This window comes from Ambystoma mexicanum, chromosome 8 (genome assembly GCF_040938575.1).
Source record: "Ambystoma mexicanum isolate Mex_15411 chromosome 8, UKY_AmexF1_1, whole genome shotgun sequence".
Taxonomy (NCBI): domain Eukaryota; kingdom Metazoa; phylum Chordata; class Amphibia; order Caudata; family Ambystomatidae; genus Ambystoma; species Ambystoma mexicanum.
This window is the reverse complement of record NC_090929.1, coordinates 1,402,622,138-1,402,642,021: the sequence shown is the minus strand read 5'-3', so window position 1 is coordinate 1,402,642,021 and position 19,884 is coordinate 1,402,622,138. Positions and strand designations below refer to the sequence as shown.

Below are 19,884 nucleotides of genomic sequence, written 5' to 3'. Positions count from 1 at the left end.
CTGTCCAAACCAACTACTCTATCCCTACCACTAACAAATAAACCAAGGAGAAAAGGGTTTAAGGAACTTCTCATCCAAGCCACCAGGAGAATGGCTCCCTTCTCCTGGTGAAATATTCAGTATTAGGTAGCCTTAACAATAGTCTCTTGCAATAGGGTCTAAGTTACCAAATATGCTTAGACAGGGAGAATGACTCCCTTCCCCCATGTATCTGGAAGAGCTCTGGAGACAAGTCTTTAGACATCTCTTTGCTTCCTCCCAAGGGTTTGTGAACAACAGAGTTAAGACTTTACCAACTCTTCTTCTCATTGCTGGAGCATTGTCAGGACTTTTTATGTCTTGACTATTGGGGAGATTACGCCCTGACAGTTCTTGGTCCTTTTGGTATCTTTCAAATATGTTGGATTTCCCACTGTGACGAGGGAGTTCACTCCCAAAGCACTCTTAAGATGTATGGTTTCTCGTGTCACCACTGTGATGAGAGAGATTACGCCCAAAGAAAACTTGGCTCTTGGTTTTCTCAGTATTACTGTAACAATGGAGATTACGCCTGAGGAATACTTGACTCATGGTTCTATGGGTGTCACTATTGTTAAGCCAATCATTGAAGCTGGGAGGTGTGAGCCGGCCATTACACCTAAAACCCACAACGAAGGCCCCTGTCTGCCACTGGAAACGCTGCCCGCGCCCCCCTGGTCCCCTGTGTTGTCCACTGTGCCCCCACCCCCTCCCTGGTCCCCTGTGTTGTCCACTGTGCACCCCACCCTCTCCCTGGTCCCCTGTGTTGTCCACTGTGCCCCCACCCCCTCGCTGGGCCCCCATATTGGCCACTGTTCCCCCTCTCCCACTCCTTAGTTCCCCGTGATGTCCATCCCCCAGCCCTCCCTTGCTTTGCCTGATCTCGCCTTCCCACTTTCCCCTTCCCCCTATTCCCTTTTCCACCCCCCACACCTAATCACTGCAGGAGTTGTCTTCATTCACTATGGTTTCACCATCACTTGCCAACGCTTCGATTTGACTTTATGGACACTTTGCTTTCTCAACTCTCATGCTGGACCACCCCTGTATCTCGTACTCAGGGTGGCCCTGAATCATGCTGTGCCCATCGTCATCTGTGCTTACATTTCCTGCTCCCTGCAACATTGTGTTTTACTGACCTCTGCAACTGTATTCTCTCCCCCCTCTGCTTCTCTGCTCTTTTTCGCCATTTTCATTCTCTGTTCTATTCTCCTCTCCCTTCTCCCTCTCTCCTCCTGCCCTCCCTTGCTTTTTTCTATGCACTTTCTCTATCAGAATTGTCCCAGGACCTAGTATGATAGCAACAAATGTTTGTGTCCTCCCCCTTCCCTTACGTGTTTTCCTCCCTCCCCCCTCCAGCACTATCTGAAATGTTGTCAGGCCTAGTATGATAGACGCTTGTTTTGTTCCTCTCCCTCCTCTCTCCTCTCCTTCTCCCTCACCTCTTCTAAATCTCCGGCTCTACCAAAAATGCCGTCAGGCCTAGTACGGTAGTCGCCTGTCTGTTTCCCATTTCCTTCCTATCTGTGTTTTAGCTCTTGCGCTGTCTGAAATATCGCCACGCCGAGTACGATAGTTAATCTCACATTCTTGTTGTTCATGGCCATGTAAGAATGTCATTGTATTTTCCCTTGTTCCTTCCCTTGCCTTGAAGCGCTTTAAAAAATTGTGTATAGGCGCTATATATATAAACTATCAAGTCAGAAAACTGCCATTTCCTCCATATGGATGAAAAGAAATAAAGTCCTCTCATAACGATAATAATATTATCAGGTTACTGATATAGTGTTTCATGCCGCATTCCTCCTGCTTGTAAGTGTTTCAAAAATAACTTTTACTGCCCAGTTTAATGGTACACAATGTATCAACCAAGCTCTTACCCATGAGCAGTTCACCCTGGCACCCTGCCATTGACACTGCCAGCTCACATGCTAGTCCTCAACCATTATACACTGGGCACATGGCTCATATAAGTGTCTTGCTACTTTATATATTGCGCAATCACATAAAGGTCTCCCTGTTTGTGCACAGTGCACCCTGACTCACTGTTGTGTCCATGCATCATGTATCATGTATCTGTCACCTTGACTCATATATGGCCTAAATTCCATCATATTCGGGTCAATAGTCACTCTGACTCTCATTAACTATTTATTTATTTGTATTTTTTTATTTGTATTTTTAAAGCGCTCACACAGCCCGGGTGCATCGAGCAGCTTTTACAGAATTCTTTTTTTGTTGCTGTCTTGGTTGCATATTTATAACGTGCTTAAGAACTCAGAGGTTTCTAAGTGCGGACCCGGCGATCGAACCTGTGTTGCTTTGTGTCGTCTTGCTTCCAAGGCGAGCACATTGCCACTGAGCTATCCTCCCAGTAACATATACCATTTCTTACTAATTGGTCACGTTGTTGTTTTAGCTAGTTAAATTTCCTTTTATAGTGCTTATTCTGCCCAACTGTTTGACCACTGTGCTGCCTATATGGTGAGTTTACCCAACATATCCTTTGCCGAATAAGGGGCTTAGGCCAAACTATTACTCCAAGGAAAGATCACTTAGCAGCCCCAGCAACGATTGCGATGTCCTGCTTCCTCCTGTTCTTTAAGAAAGTTTGCCATGGGGGAAACACTCCCTCCAACCCAGTCTACATTTCCAACAGCAAAAGAGGCTTTTATCTTCCCTTATCCTATATCTATTGGGCTACACAAGCATCCGATTTACCTACATATGATTAGGCATCAGTTATGTCAAACTCCTCATCTATATAAACGTTTGGGTAGTGGTTTTTTTACACAGGTTTCCACTCTGCGACCAGTTTGCAAGTCCCAAAAAAGGTTTAAAATATCAATAACTTACAAAAGAGAAGGACATCTGGTTTCACATAACATAAAACTCAGCATACCTTCAGATGGGTCATTGTACAGAACACAGATTTACCCTGGAAGGTGTTTCACGCTTTGTTATGGTTATCCTTGATGGGACAGCAGGGTATGGAGGCGACCTATTATTTTCCAGACAACAGCAAGAATTCATCTCTTTTTTACTGAAGAACTACAATTTCCAAACCAGGATAAAATGTTGGACAAATAGGCATAAAAATGCAGATATGTCAGAGACAACCAAACAAGAGGGCTATATGTTTCTTGGGAAATGTCAATTCTGCTATGAATACAGAGAGACGCAAAGTGTTCCTTTTGACGAACAATCCTAAATTTGGTGCAATGGTGGATACTAACCCACATAATACAGAACTGTTTGGGGATCAATATATGAGAGAAGTGACAAATTATGTGTCCACCTTTTTCCCCGCATATGGCCTAATCCACACTTAAAAAGGTCCCTCGTGGTGCAGACCATTGAAGGGTCTCAAAAGGATTGACTCCAAACCAGTGGAAAATCGGTTTCCAAGGATGATTCACTTCACAAGGCAGAAAGCTCATATAATTTCCAAGGAGGTAAGGGAATTACTCCCAAAAGGGGCCCTGGCTTCTTTAGCAATCTTTTTATGGTTTGGAAAAAGTACAAAGACTTCAGGCCAGAGCTACATTTCAGGGAACTAAAGAAATTCCTGGTATACAGGCACTTCCAAATGGAAAAGATTCATCTTCTTCAGGAGGTATAACCCACGAGAATGGATGGTGAAACTAGAGCTCAAGAATGCATACCTGACCTCTTGGTCCCAATGTATCCTCCTCGCTGTCACTTTCTTCAGTTTGTTGGGGGAACAAGAATTTTGAATCACCTGTCCGTCTATTGTTAGCATTTTGGTGTTTCGCAAAACTGTTGAATCCGGTTGCTGTGGCACTACAGAGCCAGGGGATTGGAATCTTGGTATATCTAGATGACATCTTGATTCTGGCCCAATCAAGGGAGATGGTTTTAAGGAATCTGGAAGCCTCCCAGCAGAAGTATTTTCCAGGATTTCAGATAGATGTATTGAGTGCCTGAAAATAAAGCTACATTTAGTTCTGCACTGTCCTGTTACTTTGATCCAACATCTGGATTGGATCATAGGTCTTCTGTCCGCATCCCTTCAAGCAATATTTACAGGTCCTCTCTACTACAGAGCTCTATAGAGAAAGAAGATTGATTGTCTTCACAAAGGATAGACGTATACAGATTGGATTCCTCTCTCAAGGGAAGCCATACATGAACCTTCATGGTGGTTGACTCACAGATGCATGGAATGGAAGGGCAATATTCACCACAGTCCCCAGTCTACTATTGGAGTCAGATACCTCCTTGGAGGGTTGGGGGGACACGATGTGGAGACACCTGAATTTAGTGGACCATGGTCCATAGAGGAGTCAAAATGCATATACATTATTTAGAACTTCTAGCAGGGTCCTTTATGATCCAGTGCTTTCTCAAGCATACATTTCAGTATTCCATTGTCCTCAGGATGGACAATGTTTCAGCCGTCAGGCCTAGCAACCGGCTGGGGGCTTCCAGATCCAAGGATCTGGTGGATTTGGCAAAACTGTTTGGGGAGTTTTCTCTTCCCAGTCAGACCAGGGTATGGGCAGAGTTCATCCTGGGCTCCCTCAGCTCAGACTGGTGCTCTCGACATTTGAGGGATTCCAGCAATTCAAGGAATGGTTCACTGGTTTTTCAGTAGGTCTCAGGTCCTTTTCATGTGGATTTACCTTCTTCCCATCTCAATGCACAGCTCGCTCGTTTTTTCAGTTGAAGGCAAGACCCAGACACATTGGCCACTGATACCTTCATTCCGGATTGGGGGAAAGGATAGCATTATGCTTTTCCTCCTTTTTTCTCTGATCCCAATAGTACCTCTTCAAGTACAACCTAGGTCAGAAGTAATCTTGATAACTCAGTTCTGTCCGGCCCAAATTTGGTTCCCAATTCTTTTAGTAATATGCTCAGATATCCCTGTGAATCTATGTACGTGGAAAACATATTGTTGGATGCAAAAGGGCTCCGTCACTATCTCATCTTCCAATGGTCCCTACTCCTGCGAGCTTGGAAGACTTCAGATTCCCCAGCGGGTTTCAGCAGTTGCTGAGTATTTACTCAAGGAATCCTGGGCCCAACGAATAAGGTGACTTTACATATCTGCCTAGCAGGTCGGGATTATTTTTCAGCATCTGCAGTCAAGGTGGTGAACTTTCTGGTTGTATTGGGGTCTTTCCTCTCTGACATCTTTTTCTCTACCTGTGGAGTCCCCCAAGGTTCTAACCTCTCTCCCTGGCTGTTCAACCAGTATCTGGCACTTTTCCCCCACCGCATGGCTGCTCTCTGCCCCAACTTTCAGTGCTATGCGGACGATACCCAGCTCATTTTCAGGCTACCCTCGGCCTCCTCTTCTCCTTCACTCATCTCTGACTGTCTTTCTGCTATCCAGGAATGGTGTGCCGCCAACGACCTCTGCCTTAATGCCAGTAAGACTGAGATTCTACTCATCGGCACACCCACTCCCTCCTTCCCTGCAGCTCTCTGGCCGGCCTATCTTGGCCCTCTTCCTGCTCCTACCTGCAAGGCGAAAAACCTCAGGGTCATCTTCGACTCCACACTCTCCTTCTCTCCTCACATTTCTGACGTTTCTAGGAAGTCACACTACCAGCTGCATCTCCTCAGAGGTATCCTTCCTTTCCTCTCCTTCCCCCAGAAGCTCACTGTCTGCAGAGCCCTGGTTCTCTTGAAGCTGGACTACTGTAACAGCCTCTATCTAAATCTGCCTGCCTCTACTCTCCGCCCTCTGCAACTCATCCAGAACAGGATTGTGAGACTTGTCCTTGGCCTCAAGCCAAGGGACTGTATCTCTCTAGGACTGAAATCGCTACACTTTCACCCTGTGGCTGCGAGGATTAAGTTCAAAACCCTCTGCATTGTCCACTAGGCCTTCTGGGGCTTTGGGCCGAAATACCTTCAACTCTCTCTTCCTAAATATCTTCCTTCTCGAGCTCTTCGCTCTTCCTCCTCCAACTCCCTTAGGGTCAGCCGCTTCTCCAAGCAACGAGTTGGGGGGAGATCTCTCTCCGCAGCAGGGGCCTCCCTCTGGAACAGCCTTCCTGCCTCCCTGAAACTTGAAGGGAACCATCTACGGTTTTGGAAGCACCTCAAAACCTTCCTCTTTGCTTCTGCTTTCTCTCCCCCTCTCCCCTGCTAAATCACTGTAGCTGTACTGAATCAGCAACTGGGCCACTCACCAATTTCGGTCCTTGGCCCAGCCACTCTCCCCTGCACTGCCTCCCTGGCAACCCCTGCACTGTGGGACTGTCTCTGTATCCCTACAGCCCCCTTTCCCAGCACTTGTCTGCACTTATCCTGCACTTGCCACCAGCTGGCCCTCATTATTTATCTTGTATTTTACTAATCACCTTGTACTGCACTTCCCCTCTCCCTTTCCCCCCTGCACTTTTCCCGTCCTCTTACCCCTGCACTTGCGCGATCTGAATGACACCTGGCCTAGTAGGATCATTTGTCTGTCTCCCCTGTTCCCACCTCCCTGCCTCATCGCGCCTTGAAACACTTGTGTATAGGCGCGTTACAAATGCCATATCATATCATATCATATCATATTAGCTCAGTTACTCACTTACTGAATGGTTAATGTGTATTGATCAGCGGCTGTGACTCAACATCTTTTTGGGTGAGGGGGTAAACCCATGGGACAACAGCCATTGCTGTGTTACCTGATATAGGGCCTTCATATTTGTAAACCTTATCAAGTGAGATATTCTGTTTTGTTGGTTGTGACACAATTTTTGGATTGGGGCTCCAAAAGCTATCTCCCATTTGGAAGCAGGGTCCGCTAAATTGGTTACTCTTTAAAGAGGGTTTCAGACATGTTGCCTCTGGATCTGACTGATTGTTCTTTCACTCCTTTGGGGGCAGTGTTTCACAATTTCTCAGCAGAGCAAAATGGGTTGCAGATCGGTAGGTTATCCTAAATTTCAAATTCGTTTTTCTTTAAGTTTATTGTGCATTTAGTTAAATGACTTTAAGCATATTTAAATATCGTTAAGAAAAGGAAAATTACATCAACAAGATCATCAATACAATGAAAAGTATTAAGAACAAGTTTAAAAAATACTGTCAAATACATATAAATCTCGTTTGAGATACACTTAATCAAATCAATAAGACATCAAATCAATTTGCCTCATGCCACATTTCCCGTGCTTCCTTCCATACATGAAACGCTGCCCCAGTAATAACCAGGGAAGTTGCTACATGTAGGGTTTTCCAAAAATATTCAGTTTTGATGGAGTCTATTTTGTGTGTGAACTTTCCATAGCTCCTCAAAGATACTTGTACAAAGGCGGGACACATAGTCAGAATATGACGATCTGTTTCAATTTCCCCTTCACAAATTCAACAGAGTCTTTGATCTATTGGTATCTTCTGCCAAGCACCACAATATTCCAATGTGCGTAATAAATGAAAACGTAAGTAGGTTAAACCTAATTTCATCCTGATCTGTGTGTTGTGAAATGTCGCAAGCATTATATCTTTAGTACTAAGGATCTGAGACCTCCTGCTTTAGATTGTTTATTTCCTACAGAAAGCCACACGAACCAATATTGTCTGCCCACTTTGGCTAGGTGGGTCAGATGGGTGATGTCTCAGGCTGGAGTAAATGTTTCCTCCATTGGGGCACTCGCCGCTAGGGGTACCAAGGCATCCAAAGCCTTTTGGGCTGGGCCTAACCTTGAAGACATCTTGAAGGCATTCGGAGTCAGCGTTTAGCAGGTTTTATTGTAAACCTAGTGATTATGCATCTTCAACCGTGCTAACTAGGCCTTAAACTTGCATAGTAGGAAGCCTTTGTGCCCTGTAATTAAATGGCAATTTTGCTAGGGTATGACAAAAAAGTTCAGATTGTATTAAGGGCACAGAGGCAAGGATCATCCCTCCCTGGGGATTTTGTGTTGATGATTATTTTCTTCCCTCCCTGATCTTATGTTCCTTATGTTTCAGCTATGGGGGCTGTTGGATGCCCGTCTTTATTTAGAGGCTCAGAAAATTCGGGCACAGGCCTGATTCAAAGCAGCACACAGAAGACGACAACTAATGGGAAAGAGACATATTTATACTGACTGTGTTGAAGGACTATGGACTCAGTCAATAAAGGCTTATTGGAATTGTAGTTTCATCATGTAAAGTTCAGTTAAAAAAAAGAGATGAATTCTTATGGCTGTCATTTTTTGTATTTCACAGTGCCTGCTACACTGTGCATTTGAGCTCAGCCCACGAACCTCATCTCACAGACGTAGTTTGGATTTTCAATTGATCAAATCGCATCCGGTGCTCATTTTCAGTCATAAGCATTTCTTGAAGAACAGAAAGGGACAATTAAGCTGACCATTAACTAATTTGATCAAGCATTCCTTATTGGATTAAAAACTGATAACCGCGGTATATTTCATAACTATATGCTTATAAGTATATTTTTTTCTGGATTTTGTCGCATTCATATTTATTGTGCTTTTAAAATATTATGATGTAGTTGTACTATGCTGGTTACTGCACTTTAAAGCACTTGCGTTGATTGAGATCACATTGCTCCCAGGTTGATAACTTGCAGAAGTGGAGGGAGCCGACAATGATTTCTTTTGGGAATTCAGGGTGAACCTGCTCACCCTTAGCACTTAGGGCCACCTGGTCTCATACGTTTCCCTTTACCTCATGTACCAGTCACCCTGCCTCAAAGGGTGGCGTTATCACTCGAAGATTGGTCACACTGCCACAAACACAGATAATCCTGCACCACAACTGGTGCTCCTGCCAGAGTTTTTAAATGGGATAAGAAATCGGGGTTCTAATGTGTCCTGATGCAATACTTGGGGTCAGGGCCTAAAAAGGGGCGTGTCCAGCTTCAAATCCCAAGTAGTTAATGAAACGAAATGAAAGGAGTAACCTAACAGAGCCAATCAGGTTTTTCTCTGCAATGAAAGGGCAACAATGATAGTTTAAAAGATGTATTTAATATTTGGACACAATCCTCACAGGATCAATGGAACAGATGTATGGGGCCAATTCGACACAACTTCTTCAGAAATTAAAATAGATCTCATGAAGAGGAATCCCCTCGCAATCTCATGGTGGGGACAATGTCATCAGTTGAGGTGGCTATATTGTAGAGACTGTTATATTACTTCCAAGCACTACCCAGTTATTTTAAATCCCTCACAAGAATTGCAGTGACATGTATATGGAGGCATAAAACCCCAAGGGTGGCTATGACTGCATTAATGGCTCCAAGGAATCGAGGGGGACTAGCATTTCCACATTTTTGCAGATACTATGAGGCAGCCAAACTGAGGATCATGAAGGAGTGGGTAAGGCACAAGGCCTTGACTAACAACAGTGAAAAGCTGCTTAATGAATGGAGAAACACGTGTCAAAACCCTAACATTTTCTGCTCTAAACGAAGAGCTGTTAATCACAAACCAGGCCCTGGTTAAGAAAAAATTATTTGACATAGACTGGAACTCTACAAGAGAACAGATTCGGTTAATGAAAAGTGGGGGAGGAATATCCCGAGACAACAGACAGCGAGGAGACCTCCCTAGATACTTGAGCAAGATCCCTTCACCAGCCTTGAGGCAAGACTTTATGAGACTCGAGACTCCGCTTTAACCTTGACCCAACAAGGGAACTTACAGATAGACAGAAACCAAAACTGGTTCGTAACTATGCTTGTCGGCTCTGTCAGGATCCTCGGGAAACTCTAGCACACTTAATAACTGAGTTTGGAGCACTTAATGACATGAGAACGAGGCATTTGAGTCCATTCTTCCAGCACTCAACGACACTAGCTCCAAGGCTCCGATGCTCCTGAAAAGGTGTTTTATGAGCCGGGAGGGGTGCAGAAAAACTGTTGACTGCCTGCCTGCCATCTCTGCCCACCCTGTCTGCTGACTGCTCTGGAGGTGAGAGGGCTATAGCTGCAAGAAAAAGAAGGCTACCCAAAGGCTGTGCGAACGCTCTGCCTGCCCGACCTGGCCCGGTTTAATCCGGTTCTGGACTGTAACCAGCAGCGCCCACCCCCATGGTGAGTACATCCAGTACCCCGGTGGTGGGCTGCTGGTCCTGACAGACTGGAGCGAGAGGCTGTGCAGTGCGTGGCTCTGAGCTGCCTGATGTTTCAGGTGCTGCAGGTGCTGCTGGGGGCTTCTGGGGAACGGGGACACTTCAGCCACTGCTACTGGAGCCACTGCAGCCTCTGTGGGCCTCTGTAGGTCTCCCTTCCCTCGACATTGGTACTAATGGGTGAAACTAGTATTGTCCAAGGGGTCAGGGGGCAAGCAGCCCAGTGGTACTAGTGGCTACTGACTTTTCGGAGCTACCCAAAATTTTACTAGTCTCATAGTCTTCTAGTCATCTAGTAGTTACCTGGCACGTCACAGTTAACCCCCAACCACTAACCTCCACCTCAGCTTTGGATGATGTTTCCAATCTCAACCCCCGCACTCAAAAACGCGCAGGGTGAAAGGGAGAACAAGGGCAACGTCAGCATTCGCCTTTCCTATTAAGTGGACCACTTTGCCCCGTCTGACACAGTCTACCCTTAGATGGCCTCTCAGAAGCCAGGGGCAGTTGGGAGTAAACCAGTTGGGGGTAGATCAGCAAGCCATGGCTCCTTCTGTCCAAGTTACACCCACCTATGGAGCTGAGCTGGTTGGACACTGTGGACCCTGTGGGCACACAACGGTAGGAATGCCCCAGGACAAGGAGCTGCAGCCCTGCCAACCAAGTCAGACAGGGGAAATTCCAAACCCCTCAGGTGCGCCAAGTGCTTCAAGCGCCCTAAGAAGCCCAAACAGCCTGGTACGCCCCTGGATAGGCCCATTGCCCAAAGAACTGGGAGGCAGGGGTGCAAGTGTCATCAATGTTCTACCTGCCCAGAGCGGTACATGTGCCCGTCCACTGTATCCATGGGGTATACCCCCCTTTTCCTCCTCCTCCTCTTCTTCCTCTTCCTCTAATAAAGCAACAATTGAAGCCTTAGAACGCTCCATAGATAGCCTCTATAACGAAAGGTGCCTTGCGTGTTGGGAAGATAAGCAAGTAGGCGATACTGGTGCACCAAGGGAGGGGTCTAAGGAGGACTTTTCCATGAGTAACAATGCCCCTGATTTCACCACCCAGCGAAGCGAGGCGAGAGACCTATCACTTATGACCCCCATGAGTGCCTACTTACCTTTGGAATCCCTCACGATCATCTCCTTTAAAACTATCCCTGAAATAGACAATATCATCGTGGACCCATCCGACGTTCTATCAGCTCCCATATCTCTTCTGTCTCCTTTATCTTCAAGATCAAGTCGCCCACCTGCCTCAAACCCTAGCAGAGTATTTGGTCGCTCATTGAGGCAGATTGTGGTCTCACGACAAACAGGCCAAGGGAGGCACATGGAGTCTTAACGGGAGATCAGAACTATTCCCAGGGGGAGCAATAGCCCTCTTAGAGCAACGAGACACCCAAACCCATGATGAGAACAGGGAAGATGATGAAGAGTTGATATGAAGAAACCAGCCAAGCTCCCCCACTGCAGAAGCCCAGTACCACAATCTCAATGGCCTTCGCCCCCTATCTCCATACTCATCTGAGAATTCCATTGTAGAGTTGCCTACAAGAAGTCCTAACATCACCCCGCAGGAGGGGAGGCTACAAGGGGAAGTCTTGTGTAGTCGAATAAAGTCCACTCTAACATTGATCAAAGAAGAACTAGTAGATCTGCATGCTTTGTTCAGGCAAAATAAACAGAGAAACGAACAGCGGCTTGACAAATGCTTGAATACTATAATTTGCATAGCTGAAGGTCAGTTAATTTCTTCTCTGCCATCCACTGCTGCCGCTCCAAGCACAAAAGAAAAAGTGGACAATGATTATCAAATTAGCAGTTGTATGAAGACCACCTGTGGGGCTAACCAGTCCACCTCCCTCGAGCCGAATTTTCCAGCAGGTGCAGCAAGATCTGCACCAAATGATACTTCTGGGCAAATTTTCAACTTTGTTTCAGAGCCTGTTCCCATGACGATCCTGGGAGCCCCTGCCCCCCAGTCCAGAGCGAGGCTTATTCTGAACAAATCTGACCTGTTCTGTGAAATTTGGGCAGGCTGGGCATGTTGCCTAGTCTGGGCAGGATCAGGACGACCCTAGGGGAACTAATGCCACCCTTCGCGGGCTAAAGAAGCAGAGACAGTTGATACTTTGGAACAAGGCCCGATAGACATTTTAGCCCCATGGCGAAATCACAATATCACCTGCTGCTTCAAAGGTCTGTTTCACAGGAATAAGAATTCATATAAGAGAACGAGTGACATTTTGGAAGTGACTCATATTTCTTTTAGGGTTTTTACAGTAACAAGGATTATATCTGATTGTAGATTTTGCGAGGATGCACTGTACGTTTTAGCATCTCTAATTTATATTTTCGCACTTGTGTGTTAAATTCTGTTCCAGCCCTCTTCCTCAAAGGCATCGAAGTACACCAAGATTTAAAACACTTGATTCTTGGCACGGGCCACTTTGCTTACTTGTGGGAGCAGGCATAAGCAATGCCGAGGAGGGACAACTCATGCACAAAACTGAGCCTCCTTCGATTTGGATTTAACCAAGTCGGAATTGGACAGTAAACTCAAAAAATCAACAAGCATTTGTTCTGGTGGCCAGTCTAAGCGTGCCACCGAGACAGTTTATGGGTGAATGATATATGCCCCCCCAACCAGGGCTCTGAGCAGGGTTAATACCCCTGGCGTACAATGGAGCATTACCTCCATGACGGAGGTCCCTGATGTGATGACAAGGGAGGAACTAAGGCAGAAAGAACTGACTGACCGAGTGAGTCAACTCCATAGAAAACCTCCTTTTATACTCTCAAGCCCCTGTAATCTCTTATGCTGGAATGTGGCTGGTTCAAGAGTAAAAAAGAAGATGTAGTCTGGCAAGAATTCTTGGAAAGTTTTGAAATCATCTGCTTTCAAGAGACTTGGCTCCTGCAATCAGAAGTGATTCATGGTTGCAAGGTGTTTAGTTCCCCAGCAAAGAATCATCTAGAGGTAGGCCTAGCAGGGGCTGTTAACATGCTTTAAAGACTCACTAAGTAGATTTAAAACCCTAATTTGTTCCACATCCCCTGATTTATTTACCGTTAAGAGGGAGGTGGAGGTTCAAAACTCACTTGCTATTGTAAACATCTATGTGAGGGCTTTAGAAGATCCCAAAGCTGTGGTACTAACTCACCTTGAAGACTTAGAAAAAATGAAGTTCTTGTGCACCAGCGAACACCTGCATATTGTGTTAGGTGATTTTAAAATGCAGCTAGAAACTGTTGAAGAACATGGGTATCTATATAAGGAGTATGACAAGTTTTTCAGGATACCATGGCCGTTTAATCGACCATGTGTCCCCAAGACTACCTATCCTGGCAGGCTAATTTAGGAGCTGTTGGTATTGGGATATCTAGCTTGTAATGGTAGGTCCCCCGTGAGATCCCACAAAAACCGACGTGTGCCTCAGGGAACTACAAAACCTATATTGACTACATTCGGCTACATGCCGAAAGTTGGGGGCTGCCAGATGATTTTCAAGTTATCCCTTGCATCGAAAGTGATCATGACCCCCTTGTTTTATCTTTCAATCTACCAGGGACACCGCCTGCCCGCCCTGAAGAGTGAAGGCAGCGGAGGATCCTGTGGTCGGTTTTGGTTGAAAGGAACTGCATCAGCAAGGTATATACATTGTTAGTCCTGCTCCTTGAGCCCCTGCTATCTGAGACCGAATCATCCCCCAGTGTCTTCAGGCAGCAGCTGGTATGTGAGCTACATCTGTTTGTGACCAAATCAGGTGTTACGAGGGTGCCAAGCACTTCGTCACAAATGGGTGGTTTGATTGGGAGTGCCACCAAAAGAAATCCGAGCTGCTCTCAATTGTGAAACTGATAGAAAGCAGGAATGCCTCCCAAATAAGGCTGTTTATGCGAGAATAAAAATATAAATCCTAAGCCTTGTTGGAAGGCAAAAGGGAAATGTTCCGTAACACAAAATGGGAAGAACTCCAGCTAGCGACTAGATCAAAAAACGCATCAGACTTTTGGAAGATAGTGTCCACGCATAGAAAGCGTCTGTCTTGTGCTGCTGTTCCTGGTATTCCTGAGGAACGCTGGTTCTCGCACTTTAAGTCCCTTTACCAGGACTCAGATGAACAATTATTGCCCAACCCTGAACAAATGGGATGGGATGCTCTGTTGTCTCACTATGTGCTGGATATTTCCCTAGAGGAAGTGGAGGAACCAATCGGCACACAGAAGATGAGGAAAGCACATGGACCAGACGCAATTCCGGGGGAACTCTTCTGTTCCAAAATAAGAATAGGGGGCCCTGTTCTACAACATCTGTTTAAACATTACGAGTCCTCATCTCATACCCGAATCTTGGCGAGGTGCAACTATAGTCCCCCAAAACTGTAGGCCTATATCTTTAATGATGTAGCCTCCCAAATGTATGGAAATATTTTATTAAGAAAATTGGAGGCTTGGATTCTTGAAAGAAATGCCCTCTCAGATCTGCAGGCATGCTTCAGACCAGGCATTAGCCCGGTCGACCAAGTATTTAGGCTATCTCTACTCAGGGATTAATATGTGACACTTAGGAACCAAAATCTCTACCTAGTGTTCATTGAACTACGTGCAGCCTTTCACTCTATCCCCAGATCCACGTTATGGCTCCATCTATTAGAAATGGGGCTCCCTGTCAATCTGTTGGCAGCCATACGCAGACTGCATGTAGGAAGTTACGCTTGTGTACGCATCCGAGGTGGTGAAGGCCTATCCAAGCCCTTCCCGGTTTCAAGGGGCGTCAAGCAGGGGTGCATTGCCGCCCCAATGCTCTTCAGCCTATAAATTAATCATATTGCTGAAAAGATTTCCCAATGTGACATGGATGCCCCTATGCTAGGAGTGAGGAAAACTGGCATCCTGCTGTATGCAGACGACATGGTCCTGGGAAGCAGGACCAGAGGAGGCATTCAGAAGGCGCTAAATTTGTTCGCCTTGATTTCAGCGAGGTCGGGCCTTGTAATTAATATGAACAAAACAAAGGCTATGCCTTGGTCCAAAAGATGCGGGAAATCCTTTTCCCCAATTCGTCTGGGGCCGGTTGAGATTGAGAGAGTCACATTCTATCATTCTATGACTTCCTGGTGGTCCGTCTTGATGAAACAGTATCCTGGAAAAGACAGATAGATAAATTCCTACTTAACTACTCAAGGCAAGGGGCGGCGGTGCGAGGTTTCCTAAATTATTATGGGGGAAATGCAGTGGCCAAGGCCCCGGAAGTCAAAAGGACCTGTGCAAACTCGTTCGCTATGTATGAAGCAGAAATTTGGGGCCACTCTGATCTTGGTAGGATGCAGCAGAGGAAAATGGCAATGCTGAAAAATCTCCTTGCTCTCCCAAGGAGTGCCCCATCTATTCCTCTAAGATTAGAAATGGCGGTGGACGGTCTTGCTTTCGACGCTGAGCTCCGATCCCTAATGTATTGCCATAAACTGTGCACCTCACTTGCCCTTCATACTTACAAGGAATTCCTCTTTGACCAACTTGCCCAAGATGGCGCTAGAGCCCTTCCATGGGTTAGTTACGTCTCCGCTCTTATTAGGAAACTTGGCCTTCCCCTTATGATTATACTTGAACCCCAGGACCCTGCAGCAGCGAAAGACTGCATTAAGCAGAGATACAGGGACTGGTATTATAAGGTTAAATTCACAGAGATCAGCACGGCTGGTGCGAAAGCGGAATACATCAAGCAGAAGCACTCGTTTGGGCAAGAAAAATATCTATCTTGCTCCAATGACAAGGAAGCACGCTGTTTTTAAAAGCAAGGCTGAGGATTCTCCCGTTGGCAGCGGTTGTAAGCAGCTGGGGGAATGGTGCTCTACCCCTGTATAAAATCTGCAGGCAGGGAGATGAAGACCGTGGGCACTTTTTGTTTATGTGCCCCCGTTACAGGAACATCCGCCACAAGTGGCTTGTCCCTCAGGAGTCCCTCAGGACAACCTAGGGAGAACTAAATAATCGATGGAATTCTTCTTGTCTAGTCAAAATCCTGCCGACCTCCAAACCCATTTAGCCTTTTTGAAAAACGCCTGGTGCTTGAGAATGAAACGTATTTCATAATTGTAAATGACTATTTTATGGTTTTAATCCTGTGTTTTAAATGGTTCTATCAGATTCCTTATACTTTGCTTTTACGGCGATGCTGCCAAAATAAAGCTTATTACTACTACTAAAGATATGGGCTTGTCAGGATAGGGCAGTGCAGGATCAGCCACATTAGGACTTTTGTGGCTGTATAAGAAATATAAGCACCCCAACACCAAGATTAGTGAAGTCCTTGTTGTGGGTGTGGAGGCCTGGGACTCAGCGGTCAAGCGGGGGGCGCTCACAGAAAATCCCTCCCCATTTCATCCATTGTTTGGGAACCCAGAATTTCCACCGGGGATGGCACAGGGGACATTCAAGGCTTGGATCTGAAGATACGTGATATGTTTTTGGGTCAGACCCTAAGGATCTTTGAGGAGTGCATTCGGGATATTGGGCTAACAGGGGGTGATCGGTTTAGATAAACACTCAATTAAAACATTGGTTAACTGACTAAACAATTAAGGGTGCAGCAATAAGAGAATTGACCCCGTTTGAGGGATATATCACAACCCATACAGGTTCAAGAAAATTGGTATCAACCATTTACAGGTTCCTGAATGACAATGGAGAAGTGACTCAATGGACATATATGGAAAAATGGGAAAGGACGCTCGGGGAAGTCATCGCAGACGGTGGGAATATTTATGGGCGGCAATCCCGAAGTTGACAGGGGGCTTCCAGGTGAGGGAGGTGTGGATGAAAATGCTGTTGCAGTGGCACTATAAACCCGAAAAGCTTCATATAATGTTTCCAACGACATCAGATTTATGCTGGAGCGGGTGTCAAATGGTGGGGGATTGGGCCCACATACGGTGGGAGTGTCTGATAATTCAAGTATTTTGGTCAGGGGTGAAATGACAGATGTAAAAGATGCTCCAGGGGACGGAGCAATTGGGGGAAAGGGTTTGGATGTGTGGTATGTGGGATCCAGGGTCGACAGCGTTCACCAATTCACAGAAACAGGGATTTATTACCCTTTTGATCCCAGCATGGCTGGGGATAGAACAACATTGGAAACAGCAGGTGAGCCCCACAATTCAGAGCTGGTTGCGGAATGATTGGAGCTTTGTCTCAATGGAATGGGCAACGTACCACAGTCTGGGAAATCTAGAGTCTTTTAAACAAGAATGGGGACACGTTCTATCATATCTACAAAGTGAATACATGCTCCAGTGGTGCCTGCATAAAATTAGAATATTGGATGCAGACAAGATATGGACACTTCCGGTACGGAGGGGCGTGGTTTTGGGGGGTCAAATACTGTTTTCTTCTGTAATGTAGATGAAGCTTAAAGTTAATAAAAACAGGTTTAAAAAAGACGTATTTAAATATGGTTAAAGTGCGTACAAATGGAGACCAAAATGAATATATTCAAATATGAAATGGAACATCACATCAAAAGGGGTCAGTACACCATGCAAACCCACAGTTCTTCCGAAAGAAATCCATTATTCATAGATAAAAACTAAAAGCATTCTAATGAAAATACTTTAATATAATGTGTGCCAAAAATCAAACAATGTATCCTCTTATAATTTCCCTTTCCTGTTTAAAAAGTACCTAATTTCATGTTTTTTCAACTGATGTTATGATTCTAAATATTACTGAAGGTGACATCTATTGGCAAAGAGCAGTATTGGCACTCATATTTTTAAAGAAATGTGGCATGGAGGTCAGTTCTAAGAGCCCTAGCTCAAGGGCAATATTTGGAGACGCCTAGCCCAGGCCCACTTAAAGCGCTGACCCCAGCCTTATGATAATCATACAACCTTATGTTAGTCAGGGAGAACCATTTAAGGTGAAATGGAGGTGCTCAGAATTTGCCACCCACAACATACTTTTGGCCCAAAAAAAACTAGTTCACTTGTGTACAATTTAAATTCACTCACTCTACTGTTTACAATGTCACGTGTATGCTTTGCACCCTGACGTTTTGAGGAAATCTGTACATCCAACCTTAGATATACTATGTGCTGTGTTTCTATTGGCCCAGGCAACACTGCCTCAAGTTTTATGTAAACCTTGGAGTGCAATACAGGCAGTTCCTAATAGCAAGCAGAAGGAGAAACAATGCACTTGGAATGCATCATCTAGTAGCTAGAACACATTAACGAAAATCAAAAGTAATCTGGGAACATAAAGTTCTTAAATTCTTTCCAAAATCAAATTAAAGAAGAAGCCAATAGAAAATACATACATACATACTTTCTTATAAACGTCTCCTACAATAACAAAACGGCCTATTGAAGTTGATCGCACTATAAATACATTTGGTGGTTTTACCCAGAAAACTGAGTAGGTATGTCCAAAGCGCATAAAATGGTATGAATCAGTGTTCCTGCGAATTCAAACCACATTTATTTCAAACAGGATGAGCACACTCAATGCATCTTACTGTCCTGGCTGGTATGCTTTCAAGCCCTCGTAAGAAGAAAAAAATGTTGAAAGCCTGGGACACTGATATTTCTCAGGGAATTAACTGTTGAAACAGAGTGGTACTGAACATCCCTGTCAAACGGGCCATATGACAGCCGTGTGGTAAGTAACCTCTGCATGAACGGCCAGGTCATCTTGGTGTATTCTTTCACCTATCCCACTCTAAGGATGGGCAGGGGCACATTTCCCATTCCAGCATTTCCCCAGAATGGGTTGCCTGCTAGGCGTGTTAGTGGTAGTGGCATCTGGAGTTAGTGGAGGAATGTGCTGCCAGTGTGCTGCCGCATGGCACTCTACCACGTGTGCACACTCAGAGAGAAGAGATCACAAAGAAGGGAAGCTGCCCAAGCCCTGGGTTCTATGAAGCAGGACGTGGGTCTGGCCTTAGGCCCTGTCAGAAAGCAGCTCCGCAACACTTATTCATATCCTTGCCATTTATTGCAGATTGATTTTCATGGCAATCCTTAATGGATGTACCTACTGCTAACATTAAAATGTGTACATAGGAGATGGGGAACATTCCGAAGGTTTTAGCTGTCGCAAATTCACACAGATAACGTAAAGCATCATTAGGAGAAATACTAAAATGGGGTGGAAGATGCAGCAAGAGGAACTATTCCAGAATTACTGCTTTCAGATTTCACTAACTCCTTTTCACATCTTTCCCCAATATTAGGCAATGACAGAGTTTTTCCAAATACCACTGAATGCATCCTACCTAGATTAAAGTGATTACCTTTAAATGTGTTATTCAATCATTCATCTATTCGCATTTGATGTTAACGTTCTATTTTATCGAATAATGCTTTCTGAAACATGTTATATAACAACATGCATTAATAACAATTCCTTGTGTTAATACGTGTTTTATGCCATCAAGTACAATGTCACCTTTTCTTAGCGAGATAAGGCCGTGCAACACATGAGCGCTAGAGCCGCTGTGTGCTAGACAGAGGAGAAACGGGTCAGGGTCATGCAGCAGTGCAAAACGTTAAGCAGGCAGAATTCCACCCACAGATCACCAGTGCACTAGCTACTCTTGTGACAAAACACTGGTGCCCCATAAGAGTGTCATCTATAGGATTCTTGGGGTCATGCTGAGAGCCTCCTCACTGGCACCTTAGTGTTAGCCCCCAACCCTGTCTCTCTCGACATGGAGCTATCTCGCTCTGCTCTCTCTGCCAATTTAAGGGGATATCACATCCCTAACTTGCTTAAGCAACATTTAAAGGATAAAGCAAGGCCCTCTAACTTGCTT

At 45.2% G+C, this 19,884-nt stretch overlaps 1 protein-coding gene across 1 annotated transcript in view; it reads right to left on the bottom strand.

Moving 5' to 3' along the window:
* PYROXD2 (pyridine nucleotide-disulphide oxidoreductase domain 2) overlaps positions 1–19,884 on the bottom strand; it is a 984,036-nt gene that overhangs the window by 861,630 nt on the left and 102,522 nt on the right. The window lies entirely within an intron of this gene.